A 14767-nucleotide genomic window follows, 5' to 3' on the forward strand; every position below is an offset into this window, starting at 1 on the left:
CCTTCGTTAAATTGTAAGTCTCTGCTTCGTTCATTTGCATCATTGACAAGCGAATATTGTCTGATTCGGCAATATTCATTGTTGATAGTTAATATATTTTTCTATTATTTTTTCTTGTTAGCATATACAACAAAAGACACGATTGCATTTTTATTTACCTTTTTAATAAAAATTATTATTCGAGATTGTAATTTGATAGGTAGAAAAATGTTGTAAATCTTAGAAATATACCTCAACGTCATTATAATCCAATAATATTTTTCTAGGTGAGGTCTATTAGTGTAGGGTGATCTCTTCCCCTCTCTAATGTTGCTGATCTAAATAGGACCAACGAGGTACTAATCGAATCTAACTCGGACCTCGATAAGGCAGACTTAATTTTGGAAAATTAAGTATTGAACTAAATTATTGTTCCAACCGATTTTAGTGGTTTTAGGACTGGTGGGCTGGTAAAAGTTCTAAAAATCAGTTGACCAGTTAAACTCTATCGGGAATTGTGCATCTGTATCTAATAAATCACAAATATTATTTATTATTTTTATAGGTAGTTTATTATTTAGGTACCTATATTAAAATTTTAAAAATATTTATTTTAACTTATTTATTTTTACAGAATTTATAGGTGTACCTAAATGAATATAAGTAGGCACTATAAGTAGGTATAATATGTATCTATGCGATATAATTGTATATATAATACATAATACAATGTTGAAATCATACTATAACAATACTGATAATAAATATCAAAATAGTTATGACACGACGACATTTATTTATTATTATTACTTATTACAGCGTTATATTACTTTTATTTCATTATATTTATTACTTTTCAGGACTTTTATCTTCGTGTATATTTTCCCCGGATATAATATTATTTCTACGCACATTTTGTCCCACAGTTACATATTTTTTCTCAGATATGGTTTCTTCGGATTTTTTTCCTTGGGATATTTTATATCTCCTGGATATTTTTCCTTGGATATTTGTTCTGTGAAGATTTTTTCCCCTTCTCACGGTATTTTAGTCCTGTTAAAATACGGAATGTTAGTTCGCAACATGGGTGTATCCATGGGGATATGAATTAAGTTCGAGACCCCGTTCCAACTTCATTAAAATGTTGACGATATAAAATGTGCTTATACTTATCGTTAAAACGTAATCGAACAAAATTGTTTATTGCACATATTTTATTTATATATAATATTAAATAATATATTATTATGATAAATGTATAATTTTAAAATACCTACTTAAAACTTGCTTCATAGTTAAGTTATAAAAAAAATCTACGCTACGGTGTCTTAGATAATATTATATCATCTTTAAATTTGGTAATAAGTCAATTTATTCTAATATCAAAAACAATTGAGTTGGAACCTAAATTAATATATTATTCTGAATATAAAATTTGTTTTTTATGCGTTAGCAAGTCGGAGACAACACATTATGCATAGCCGCATGGTCAAGTATAATAATATAACATTCTATTTATATGTATAAATATTAAGTCTTTAATCAAGATCTTAGCATTTTTATCAGACGACAGACACCACTACACTAGTATAATTTTTATAGACAGCAAGTACCTACGTATTAGGTAATTTAACAAAATATTATTTTAATAATACTCAAATATTATCAAATAAATATGCTGGTACTTATTCCATAGATTTGTTACCTAACTTATTGGCTACATAAAGCCATTATATAAGCCATGTATAAGTGTTCTGTTAGTTATGATGTATCTAAACATTCTAAACATATATATTTGTTAGCGGAAACCCAAATTAAAAAAAGTAATTATTATTGAGCATTGAGCCATTTGACCCCCTCCTCCGTTAACAAATTTCTGGGTATACTACAGTTTGAAGTAAATAATATATATAATAAATATATACGGTGAAACCTCCTGGACAACTCTAAATAGTGGACTTTTTTATGACTAGATTTTGATAACTGTTGTCGTTATTATTATCTAATTATATTTTATCACAATGTACCTACATATTACACATTAATTTGTGCTATTGTAGTTTATTTTATCCACCAAAAGAATTAGCCATCTCGTTCTGTAACTGTTTTTATTTTAAAATAATAATACATATAAGTATATTCATGCATACATAAATAATATAAATAAACATAACGTATCATTATTTTGATATAATATTTTGATATTGTCTATTTCTTAATTTATCTTCCCCTCTTTAAATTTTTCAGGACTACAGCTTAGTATTCACACTATTTTTGGTGTACATTTCAGTATGGAGGGTCTGATAAAGGATTTTCGTTTTATTTGCAACCGTTTGTGGGTGTTGATTACCATATTTCACATAACGCGGAAGTTACAACAGCAATTTATTGTATGCCCCAATGACTAGCAGTTAAGACTTTGAATGATGTTTTTTTTTATTTCCAGGAATTTTATACTTTTATACTTGTATACATATATATGTGTAATGTGTATAATATTTAAAAGCAAAAAGATTTAAAGAAAATATATCAATGTATTTATGTTATATCGTTCGATGATTTTTGATATATTCATATCGATAAGTACGGACAATATTGCATTATAATATAAATTTTGTCAAATTTTGTCAAATTTTTATAAGTTTATATTTTTCTAGATTACAATTAGTAGGCATAAAATCTTTAGAATATAATAAATTAATAGTGTTGGGTACTTATATATAATATTATAATTGAACAAAATCGACTAAAGAGTTTTTTTCAAGTATCGGTGTATTTTTATATCAAAATAATATATGGTATCTGTTTTAAATTGAAACCCTATTTTTGGAGAAAAAAAATAAAGATTTTAAAATTTATGAATGCGCATTCAATATTTTATTATACACGTAGACCTCATAAAGTAGGTGCTATAGCTAGTGAAATTGTTCTCGTGTTCAACGACGTACGATTTTCTTTCCGTCTCATTAAAAATTCCATCATTTTTTTTTTTGCATCTGCTTGTTACCACTCCATGATACCCTTTTTGATAACAACCACGTCGCCTACTTTTGTAACGAGAGAAAAAATATATGTATATAAAATATAAAAATATACATACACTAATAATAAGGAAAAAAGACGATGAAACAAAATGGGTGAAAAGTAAAATGACCTTCTGGAATATATATATTATACAATATGTTCACGGACAAAGATTATGTAAAAGTATTTAAAAGCATTTCGTTGACGTCAATGAAAATAAAACTAGCAAAGTATCATGCAATATGAAAGTTAAGTACTTATTTTGTTCTTAAGTAAAAAACGATATTATTTAAATGTTTAGTAGGTACCTATATTATTGCTATTAATGTTCCATATTTTCATTCAGATGTTTTAAGACCAATATAATTCCTTAATAAATTGAAAGAAAGGTAATATTTTTATTATTTTCTTTTAAATTTTAAATACATTTTAAGATACCTTGTTGATGCCTTTTAGATTTTAGACTTAATATAACCATCACTCATCAGTTATCAGTGGTCTAATATTCTATAAATGTGTATCATAAACCAAAATCAATATTCGGATTTGAAAAAAAAATCAAATTTGAATATGATTTTCATTATGATATTACCAATATAATTTATAATATACGAAATTATATTAAAAATCTAAAAAATTATAATTACATAATTTTTGTAAATTATTTTTTCGTAATTTTTTTAGTACTCTAAAATTTAATCTGTAGTATTTTGAATAGGTTTTATAGGAACTTTAAGTATATTTAATATTTCTAATATACACCTATATATGTCCAGAAGCCCTGAAACAGATGAAATGTATAGTATTTACTTAACTACTTTTTAAATAATATTCATTCTTGGAATTTGTCTAATTTTATATTATAATAATAAATACTTTTATTTTTTTTTATCTGTTTTTTAACAGTGAAAATTCAAATATCTTTAGGAATTAGGAATACTACTATTAAGAGTACATAACACTGGCATTCGTTGTCTCCGTCTTACAATTGCGTAACATAGCGACTTTACGCTCAGCAGATCACTATTTATTGTAGTTTTGTTAGTTTAAAAATTAGAGTAAATCGACCTATTATAAAACTTGATGGTATAAGAACATTAGCTGTGTTTATAATATGTAAATGCAGTTTTTTGACAATAGTTCAGTTATTAAGTGAGTTATAAGCATTTTTAATTTACACTGTATTATATATGCATAACTTGCTAAAAAATTGAAGTATTGTAAAAAATCCTAATCCAAACACAAAAAGATTCTTACCATAAAGTTTCATAATAGGTCGATTCACTCTAATTTTTAAACTAACAAAGCTACAAGTGATCTGCTGAGCTTAAATTTGCTATGTTACACACTTGTAAGACGGAGACAATAAATACCAGTGCTACATCCTCTTGAATGTCTAAAACTTGATATTTTACAGTATGAATAATTTACTATTTACCATCCATTTCTATAATTCAATTAATTTGTTTATAATAGTACTGCTACCACTGAGTTGTTACTCTATATCAAATGACATATAGACCTTATAGTACTTACCTAAAACTAAATTTTGCGGTCTATGTTTATTCAATGTTATCAAATTTATGAATGATGTTTCACATAACTTTATGAATTGTGATTAGTTCAAGTTAAAAATAAATTTGTTTTGATTTAACGATATATATTAAATATTTTCTTGTACACACAATGTATATTATGTATATTAATAAGTATGATTGATATTTACAACTTCACAGGGATGTGTTAATTAGTAGATAGATAGATAAAAAGATAAATAGATTAATAGATTATTAGATACTTATAATTATTATTTTTTTGGGAAAATATAAACAAGTTACCTACTACTTATACTAACAAAATTGTTCTTAATAGTATTTAAAATTATTTTAAGTTCAATTTTTTTACTTGTAATATTATATATAGTTTGCCATTTCTAAAAACCATAAATAAAGGTTTATATAAAAACTCCACTGCCAAATATTTCACTACACACACACACACACACACACACACACATATATATATATATATATATATATATATATATATCTATTTGAAGTCGGTATTTATTTTTGGTAAATAATTGATAAAATTGTATGGGCATCTAAAAAAAAAAATTTTATAGTTTATTTTAAGGTCAAATGTTTACAATAATATAATACTATAGTATTATGAATTTATCCATTTGTTTGTGGCTAAAGAACAGAAAAACAGTTTTTTAAAACGCAATGTTTTTTTTTTTTTAATGAAATCTTTCTTTTAAATTAAACTAACTTAATAGTAAAGATAATTTTATAGTTTTATTAGCTAAAAATGATATTAATACGTATAATATACTACAGTGTCTGTTACAATATTTACATTATTGCTATTATTATTAAATCTATATACATTTTTTATACGAACTAGGGAAACTCAACTATATAATTTCATTTAAATTGCATGCTTTTGATGATGATGCTATATAACATATTATAAACATTTTAAAATATTATTTAGCCAGATTATATTAAACATTAAATTAGCATAATTTTGTGGTACAAAAGGTTTCTTTTTGAGTGTAATAATACGTCTTTTGTTATTTAACTCGACCTTAGAGAATTTATTTTTCTTGGAGCAGTAGATAGTACTACATGTCTCATCCATACATCTAGATAGGTACTATAAAATTACCATTTTAATAGATTCGTCTTTCACCTTTGTAACATTTATGTTATGTCTGTGGTCGTGTAGAAGTGAGTATAAATATTTTACGATCAGTTAAAACAAGTAATAATAATAAGGCTCTTCAAATAAAACCATTATAAATCCGAAATCGTCTGTACTTCGTCGTTTTATTAGAACGATAATTTTATTGTACAGCGATAATAGGTTGTTAATATTTTGTTTTAAAGATCATCACTTGATTACTATAATCGTGTGGATAATAACAATAACAATAACAATATGTCACTACTCACTGGGGGTAAAAAAGAAACAAAAGTGTATATTTATATACAATGTACATGATAGTTAAATATTATAATATACTAGAGTATTTATTTTAATCTATGATAATAGTAATAGATAAAATTACATTGTATATCATCATTGTTATAATACTAGGTTTGTATTATGTAAATTATGGACCAAAGTTGTGAATCGTCGTTCTTATTTATTTGTATAATATATAAATATTATATTATAGATGTTTTTATGCATTAGAGCGAATATATCAAAAACACATTTATCACACTGTAGGAAATTAATTTTAAGTATGAAATAAATAGAATGAAACTTATTATAATATTTTGCACACTGTATTCTTCTTTTGAACGGTTCGAGCAGTGAAATTATTTTTTTTTTACGTCTTTTAAAAAAAGGGACTCATGGGAAACAGGTGGCTTGTTTTGTCCATCGGTGTTATAATATGGAAGAGGCGACTTATTGTCGACGGTTGAGGGCGGAGGCGAGGCGGATTGTGGAGACTTAAAACCGATGAGTGATGAGTTTAGGGATCAGAAGTTGATAACTTTTAAATTTATTTTTGAAATGTCTTTTAGACGATGCTTTCTTAGCTAAAAATGAGTTTAAATAACATATAAATCATAACGATTAATTTTAATTTTTTGGATTTTTCTTTCGTTACGGCATTGTTTATATTTTAAACTAATCTTGTTGTATTTTATTATTTAATGTAAGCATTTGATTTATAAAATTAAATTAATTTAAGTCAACTAGACAAAGTGTAGTTAATTTTAAATTTTCTCGAGGGCGATATTTTTATGTTTTGTTTGCATTATTCTCAGGTCATTAACTTCTAAGTTATTGTGATGGCCATTAGAAAATATTGTAGTTGTTACCCACTTGCGGTCATTCATTTCGTAAAAATTATACAATAGCTTGCCTAGATATAGTGTTTAAAGATGTGGTAAATATAATGGATAAATAGATGGGTTTATAGGACGCCACTATGAAGGGGGTTCACGGTCGCATACAGAAAGTTGTTTACACCTGCACAACATAGGTTTATCCGATGAGATTTTATCCGCTTTACTATTCTACAGTAATCATTGACGAGCACCGACCATTTTATGTATATGGCGAATAATTGGCGATGGACAGTGGCGTTTAATCAAATTATTTTTAGAGAGGCCCACAATTTTTTATATATTGATATTACAAAATAGTTATTAATAGATATAGACTACACGAATAAAAAATTGTTAGTAATAGATATTAAGAATTGCATGGCTGGTTTTAAAATGTTGTAGGTACCTATATATTTAATGTAAAATCATTTTTACAATTTTAAAGTACAAAATCTAATAGTCTTTTTTTTATTTTTTTAGTTCATCTAAAATGTTATGAGGTGAGAAAAAATCTTTACTGTAATAATGGATAACATTGACAAACCGTTAAGTCTATTCTAAAAAGAAAAAAATCGTAAATTTTACAAAAATAAATAAATATTTTATTGAATAAAATGTTAATACTTACTTCAGAAATAGTATTACGTAAGTACGCTTTTATTCATTTCAATTTCGAAAATGTTCTTTTCTTTGACGCAGTCGTTTCTGAGAATGTTGCTAGAATTTGAAGTAATATGAATATACCATGATACATATCTTTATACCTACTCGTCAAATACGCACCAATTGCGTTATTTGGCTCGTCTCTCATGTTTTTTAATTTTCTCTGCCATAACTTGAACTCTCCAATTACAACTAATATAGGTGAAACGAATTCTTCTTTGTATGTATCAATGAATTTAGAAAAATATTGTTTTTTTCTTTGAATCTAAAAGAAATTGAAAGTCATTTAAAATATTTTTGTAGTTAATACATCTAAATTTGAGGTGATTAATAAATTAGTTAAGATATTGAATAAATAAAGATTTGTTATAGTATTTATCAGTTTAATTATTGATTCTATTTTTTTTTGTAAATTTGATATTCTTGGTATCTTCAAATTTGATTCAAATTTGTTTGCAATATATTTTGCTTACCCATATAGTTATATGTAAATTTCATAAAACTCGTCATTTTCTTTAAATAATTGTAGTTCGGCCGATGTATTTTGAGCCAAACTCATAACCATCTTTAGGTCTATGTTGATTTTTTGAAATTGTTTCGAAAGACATTATCCAAATCCAAATACTTTTTGTTTTGCAAGATCGAATTTCTATAATGTTTTTATGATTTTTCAATAAATTATTTATTTCTAAAATATTTTGTAGGTACATTTAACGAGTATTGTGTATACTGTATAGTCTTTGTTTAAACATTATATATATTATATATATTATAATATCAAACTAAAATTTCAACATATTTAGTCATCTCTTTTTTTTTTTGTACGAGGAGGGGGCGGCCAGGGATACTGAATCATACCACGTCCGTAAAATATGCCACTGGCGGTGGCGATGAGCGGATATTCAGTATTCACGATATTTTTGTTTGGTCGTTTTTACCGTGTCCATAACCATTATCTGATTTTCGACTGTTATTTTTGGTTCATTTTTTTATTTTACACATTCTCTAGGATATATAATGATGTTGATGTGTGTTTAAATTCTCTACCTGAATTTCCGAATCTCGATAAATAGCTATTAGCTAATCGTTTTAGCGTTGTCCGTCAGTGTGTGCATATTGTATGTCGTAGTATTGCAGTAAACAAGTCTTATTACATATTATAGCTTTGCATTTACTTCTTAAGGATTTAAAGCCAAACGTCCCGTATAGGTAAGACGCACAAAGTCACCTATATAATTTATAGGTTCCTTGTCGGAATAAACAATTTTATACATCTGTTGTTTGAAAATAACTAAAATTAGTTGTTTTTACATATTAGTATAAAATTGGTACTTATATCTGAAAATAATTTCGGTGAACAAACCTCAAGAATTTATCGATTTTAAGTTTTAACTTTAGCATTAAATAGTTTTTAAATACAAAATATTATCATTAAATGCGTTTTGTGTTAAATGCAATTTGCATGTGTACCTAATTATGTAAGTTTTTATATGTGTAACACGTACAATATTGAATACGATATTCACTGTATCAACTATCATCTGTTTCATGGTGTAGCTAATTCAAACGTTGTCGGTATAATGATGAACATTAAAGTCTATATATTTTGCGTTAATGTACCTGTCATAAAGGCGTATGCAACGAATTATCTAACAACGTCATTGCGTGTCAAATAGATGATTTATTAACAGCAATTAATATAATAAAGTTTAAATATTTTATTGAATTATAAAATAGGCGTTAACATAACTTACCTACGACCTTTCAGTATATATTATAATTATTATTTACATTTGTACCTATTTATTAGATATAATAAATTAATAATTATTATAAAACAATCTCAAAATATAAGATATTATTCAAGCAGTGAAAGATTTTCAATATTTTTATTAGTTGATGACAAATTAATAATCTAACTAACATTATTGTCGTTTATCAGTAATTCGTGCGGCATGAATTAGATTTTTACACATTTACTTCTTTGTATTCGTACCTAAAAAAAAGAAAATATAGTAAGTTTATTTATTTATAAGAAAATTCAAAATTCAAAATTAAATATTATTGTTTAACATATTATTTTAAAGTTCGTAGGGGCGGTGATTTTTGGTACCTACGATGGATCGGGAATTGCTTACCACGAATAAACCCATGGATTCATAACTCATGATAAATAAAGTCAAATTAAACATTTTTAAAATAAAATAATATATGTATAGGGGATTCACCTAACATGTTCACTAATTTTTTTTTCATTTAATAATTATGGCTTTTGAAATTTTAAAATATATCGAAGACCATATTTTCAAATTTTTAAGATTTTTTGCACCGCTTCAGGTCCTTAGAGTGTCTTATACCAATATGAACGCGTGTTTTTAAAATCGAATCTTTCTTTTTGGGTAAATTATTCAGTGATTGATATAACTTTTGATTAAACTTTGAACAAATATTTTTTCAGTTATTAATAATATGATTATATTAAGGATAATAGTCCTTAAAAATGGTGTTACAAAAATATAAAATAAGTATAGTATTTATTATACTTGAACCATTTTTAAACTATAAATAGTGATAGATTAATACAAATCATTCCGAATTACCATAACCCTTATATTGTTTCCCAAACCTAAAATATATAATAGATTCAATCATAGACCTATATTATTCTTGATACATAGAGTGAAAAATTCTCGTTTGAATTTGAACACGTCAAAATGTCCAGAAAAATTATCCGCTTAACAATTTATCGTATCAAAGGGGGATTGTCGTTAGGAAAATGTAAATTTGCATCTTCACGGAGTACTTCTTAAGCAGTACAAAAAATCTCAAAAATTCGAAAATACCGTCTTTAGGCGGATTTCAAACTATGCTGTCTCATTCGAGAAGAAAAAAGTACCGCCGTCGAGTCGTTCTCCGCGCGTATACTTATGCTAGTATTGTTGTGCTTAGCTGCAATGAGATCCGAACGTCCAAACGAGTGCTGATGCCCAACAATTCAAAAGGATTATGTAACACACACAAGGAAACGGAAAATAAAATAAAAACGTGAAAATCATGCCGGTAAGGTTCCGGGGGAAACGGACCGGGTAAATCTCGACGGGTGTCATCTATACGGTCCGCGCGCGCGTCCGCGTCTCGCGTGTTCGTACCACCGCAGACACAATACGCCGCCCCGTTGGTCGCCCGCTGTTACGGCCGCGTAGTTCTCGTTATACCGTCCGTTGATTAATCAAACGCGAGTGGTCGGGGCGGCGGTCACCGACGCAGCCGTCGCTCACGTTTCATGTACGTCGCGTTCACTGCGCCCGCGAGTCGTCTGGAAACGCGTGGCCGCTGGCCGTCACCGCCGCGCCGTCGGCGTCACCGTTTCGGGCGCCCTTTTGGCCGGGGACGGACGGCCGCGCGCGCTCGGATTTGGTCGGGTCAAGCCCCCGGGTTTTTCCGTGACTCGAGCGTGGCCGGGCCAAGGGTGTGCGGCGGCGGCGGCGTCGTCGCCGTCGCCAAGGTGCGCACCCACATTCATCCACCCACCCACCTACGTGCAACCGCGTCCCACCATCTCGTGCACCGACGATCCCGCTGACGCCGTCGCCACAGCCACCGCCGCCGTTACAGCGGTGTTGTGTAACCGCGTTGTAGTCGCTGTGCGGCACGGCCACACCGTGCACGGGGGTCTGCTCTGAACGCCGCTCGGTTGTCATTGTGTCGTTACGCGTGTCCCGCAATAAACACGCGACTTCAACAACAAACGATTTTTATTTTTAAACCATTTTCCCCGACGACATAACAATAATTTCACGCACACCACTGTGCACGATATCGCTGCCGCCGGTCCGTTCCGTTTTCGAGCGTCCACGACGTTAATACAAAAATTAACGTTCCGATTTTCGAATTCACCTTACGATAACACGCCGTGGTCCGTATTCGCACGGGCACTGTGTGCGCACGTGGCCGTCACCGTGCTGGCGTGGTGCAGGCGGTCCGTTATACGAATGTTTCGCCGCCGCCAAATTGCAGCTTATACGTTCACGCAACACGTTCGTTTGGCGCCGGGTGAGTGCCGTAGTTTGGCTTTTACCTATATATGTAGGTACGGAATATAAAAATTGGCGATTCACGTCGTTCGTGACGCGTGTCGCGGTTGGCCGCAGTGGACGAATTTTGAAAAAACGGAAAAAAAAAAACATGCTTACTAAAAGGTCCAAAAAATGTCTTGCGGTCTAAGTAATACAATAATAGTTATTATAGAAGTAATTCGTATACGATAAAATATTTTTTTTTTTTTTTTTTTAAATACGAGTTAAAGAAAAATCGTACTGTGCGCTGTAATACGACGGTTTTAAACTTTAAAACTTTAACTCGAAATGATTTTTTTACAAGTATAAAGTGTTATTATCTCATGCACTGTCGTCGTGTCGTCTCTATAATGCCATGTATTTTATTAAACGCATTTTCTAAGTTATTGTATCTGTAACGCGCAACTATTGTCTGACGTCTGTTAGAAATCTACTGCGTGTAAACTGTATCATCTGTTTCGCGGCGCAGCTAATTCAAACGTCAGTTTTGCGAAGGATAGCAAAGTGTATGATTTTTGCGCCAGTGTGCCCGAAATCTAAATTATCTTACAATACGCACTGCAGCGACTAAAAAGGTTGATTTATCAATTCGAATTGATATACAATGCAAACCAACGAATATAAAATATAAACCACGTCGTTCGTGTCGTTTCGTGATGAGCTATACACTAGTGATAAAATTAAAAAAAGTGTATTAAAAAAAAGGTAACGTGCCAGAAGATTTAAAATATGTCTTATTTTTTTAATAGACACCAATACAATAATTACATAAAATACATTTCTATATTAAAATATTTTTTTTTAGCAAACTTTCACAATTTAAGCACTGGTTTTTGAACAACTGTTTATTGCCATTTCACTATTATTATTATGTTGATCATCTATAGACCATAATATGGTTTTTAAAAAAACTTCCGTGGCCGTTACAGATTTACAGTCCCACTGAGAATCGTTTTACTGTTGATGCTTACCTATAATAGTATAATATATTACGCGTGATTTTTTTCTTTTTTTTTTACTCAACCCACGGCATGTAGCTTAAAACAATTTAAAAATACAATATTATAGTAAAAAAAATCAAAATACTTACGTTTTTTTTTTTTTTTTTAATATATTTATTGATTTTCAAACTGATTTCGTTATTATTTTTCCGCATTAGGTTTGTAATTTATTAGTTTATGTTTTTTTCTCACATTAAGGGTATTTTTTTTGTGTATAATCCTAACAGTATATAATATATATATATATATATACGCAGCGCCTCTTGATGTCCGCTTGTCGAGATTGCACGATAAGACGAAAATTTAAATCGACCCCAGAGAACTCTTTTTAGTTTCATTACTTGAAAAAATGTCATCCCTAAAAACAATGTTTGATTGGATATTCCTATTTTTTATATTAAAATTTGATTGAAAATTGAATATTATTTTTATTTATTATTTATTGAAAACTCCGATAAACAAAAGTATTATATTTTGAAAAATAAATGTAAAAGCTTAGAGCTTAGAAATATTTTGACGCAGGATACATGTTATGAAAATATGTAAATTTAATTTTTAGGTATTATGTTTAAAATTTTAGTAATTTAATAATTTAAACAATTAAATAAATGATTTTGTTAACCTATTTTAATTTATAATTTTACATTCCATTCAAATGATATGTGAAATTAATTTACATTACAGTGAAATACCTAGTAAAATATCTATGGGCGGTATGCAGTCCTTTTTTTGAAAAATTTTTTTTTTATATATTGTACATACTTCTGTGGGATTTTAAGCATAAAAGCTACGGGACTAGTTATTAGAGGAATTAAATATCGTTATATTCTGATTTAATTTTCCAGAAATTTAAGTGGTATGTCGCAATGTAACAAAACAAAAAAACACGAGCTTTTAGAGATAAAATGTATATATTTTAAACTATAAAAAATAATAATTTATTCATATTATGTTACCTATATCTATACATACAATTTAAATAATGAAGAGTATTTATAAACTATAAAACTAAATATAAATACAACAAATAGTAATTTAATAAATAATAATATGATATACATAGATATATTTTTAATAGATATGTCACAAATATACGATAGATATAAATTATTGAACCAGTAGAATACATTTATTAGAATGAAAAATAAATATTTTATCATAAAGATTAATGTGTTTGATCAATATAAATGTATGTAAAAAAAAAAAAAAAATAAAACAACTTATTTATAAAGTCTATAAAACAAAGGGCTCTACTATAATGTTTGATCTACCTGTTACTATTGACGTATCGTCACTGAAATATGCCATTTATCGAAATCTTAACCTCCATCAGAATTTATTTTTCGGTACTTCTCAATAGTTCTGTAAGTTCACAACATCCTATTTTACTTTTGTAAAAGTTCTTATATTGTTATTATCGCTTAAATTTTTTTTTTTTTTTAATTGCATAGATAAATATAAATTTGTTATGTATCATATGATGTCTGTATAAATTTCTAAAAGTTTTACCCATAACAAAAAATATATAAATAAATAAATCATATAAAAACAAAAATAATTCACAAAAATATAATTTCATTCGATCTCAACGTAAGACGTTAACGACCACAACAAATGAAAATAGTTGTGGTTAAACAAAGATAAAATTCCTCTCTGTTAATGTGTGACTAAACTTTTATTAGTACTTATTAAATTAAATTAATACTATAAGATCTTTATTTAAATGTACATAATGTTATCTTAATAGTAGTTTCAATAAAGTTGTGTAAATAGGTATATTTTTTAACCAAACTCATATCTTGTAAGCATACGGTAGATCTCAAGTTAGACTAGTTGAAATTTAATTATTGAATATTATCATATAGGATAAAAAGGTAAAGTTGGTGATAATAATCAGAAGGTATTAAAAATGGATATTTTTACTTTTAGTTAGAGTGAAAATAGATTTTAAAGTAAAAGATTTTTTTTTAATGTGTACTTTTATCTAATTTATTAATGCTTAAAAATATAAAACTAAATTGAATATATTATCAAGCAGGTAATTAAAAAATAATCTTTAAATTTGGCTTAATTTATCCTAAAACAGGATTTACATTTATAATATAAATGGTACGATTTACGAGTATGATTAAAGTCTAGGTTAATTGGTTAAGATGATAATATAAATAGGTAT

General features: G+C 28.1%; 1 protein-coding gene across 1 annotated transcript in view; it reads left to right on the forward strand.

Moving 5' to 3' along the window:
- The first annotated feature begins 11170 nt into the window (after window positions 1-11170).
- LOC113552064 (dipeptidase 1-like) overlaps window positions 11171-14767 on the forward strand; it is a 144889-nt gene continuing 141292 nt past the window's right edge. The window contains exon 1 of the mRNA XM_026954732.1: window positions 11171-11570. The gene's annotated coding sequence lies outside the window, so the exon portion shown is untranslated. The remainder of the gene's footprint in view (window positions 11571-14767) is intronic.

Source organism: Rhopalosiphum maidis, chromosome 2 (genome assembly GCF_003676215.2).
Source record: "Rhopalosiphum maidis isolate BTI-1 chromosome 2, ASM367621v3, whole genome shotgun sequence".
Lineage (NCBI taxonomy): Eukaryota > Metazoa > Arthropoda > Insecta > Hemiptera > Aphididae > Rhopalosiphum > Rhopalosiphum maidis.